The 1,177-nt window shown below is 33.6% G+C and overlaps 1 long non-coding RNA gene across 2 annotated transcripts; it reads left to right on the plus strand.

Annotated features, from left to right (window-relative positions):
- The first annotated feature begins 284 nt into the window (after positions 1-284).
- Positions 285-833, plus strand: LOC110678367. Of its 2 annotated transcripts, XR_002501529.1 has the most exons (3): positions 285-333; positions 403-617; positions 675-817. It is a non-coding gene; the product is annotated as an uncharacterized LOC110678367 (long non-coding RNA). The 2 variants fall into 2 exon arrangements; XR_002501528.1 differs by lacking the exon at positions 285-333 and having other exon boundaries at positions 345-617; positions 675-833.
- Positions 834-1,177: the final 344 nt, after the last annotated feature.

The following is a 1,177-nucleotide window of genomic DNA, read 5'->3' on the forward strand; positions in this document are numbered from 1 at the left end:
CCTATTTGGGAAACAGTAGCCACCAGATTAAAAAAAAACACTCTAATAAATTTATACTTAGTTAAAGCAAATCTGATTAAAAATAAAAACTTGCGTTTGTATTTCGATTCGATTGGGATTTCAATTAAAACTAAAACAAATTATAAACTAAATTACGCCATTTATATAGAAAACAAAAATGAGTTTTTATTCTTGAAATGAAAACATTTTCACCTTCAAAATTAAAACATTTTGAAACATCTGAATTAAATTTTGTTTAGTGTCTAGGTAGATGCTTTTTTAGAGTGTATTGTTTTCAGTGGCTAGCCGGGAGGTTGAAAACATCATCCTGCGGTAAGTTTTTTTTTTTCATTATTATGGTTTAATGCTGTGTTTTTTGTGCTGTTGGTGATAATTTTGCAGATGGAGATCCAATTTATCGGTTGATGGAGGAAGATTCATCGATTACTTAAAGAGTCTATCGGGATTTGAGTGACCAGGATGGCAGTTCCAAAAAGTTCCGTCGATGGCTCAAAGTTTCGTGGAGCAAAGGATCAACGTTTGCTGCTCTCATACTACTGGATTCGAAGAGGCGATGTTGGGCGAGTTAATGATCGCATTTGAACCCGAAGTGTAAGGTAAGCGCCTTAAATTGTAAATTTATTGTCCAAGTGATTGAACTTTGAAACTTCTAGGTTCAGATGCAAGACCAAATTCGACGGAGCTTTTTCCTAAAAAAGTTTAGAATAAAACGGCTTCCAAAAAAGTGTATAACATGTTTTTCTTTTGATTCACACATGTAAGATAAACAGGAATAAAATACCGTAAAAACAATAAATCGATTATACCACATACGTTATTTCTTCCCATGCAATTTTTATGGTTGAACAATTCTTCTACTATTTGCTTTACATTATTTGGACCGTGAAATGGATAGTATATCTACCATTTGTGAAACCATGAACGAAAAAATTTGTTCGGGAAAATCGGCGTTTTTTTATGGTTACATAACTTAACCGCCTATTCCCCACATTGTTATTTATCCAATTACCATTCACCAAACTGTCAAACCCGTTTGTGGTACTGTTCGTTTATTGTTAATTTGGATGTTTTACGAAACTGTTTAGATATTGTCGTAAGTGGTAGTGGATAGTTTGAGAAATAGTGCCTGTACTGTTTCGGTTTATCCGGGTAGGCA

The sequence above is a fragment of the Aedes aegypti genome, chromosome 3 (genome assembly GCF_002204515.2).
Source record: "Aedes aegypti strain LVP_AGWG chromosome 3, AaegL5.0 Primary Assembly, whole genome shotgun sequence".
Taxonomy (NCBI): domain Eukaryota; kingdom Metazoa; phylum Arthropoda; class Insecta; order Diptera; family Culicidae; genus Aedes; species Aedes aegypti.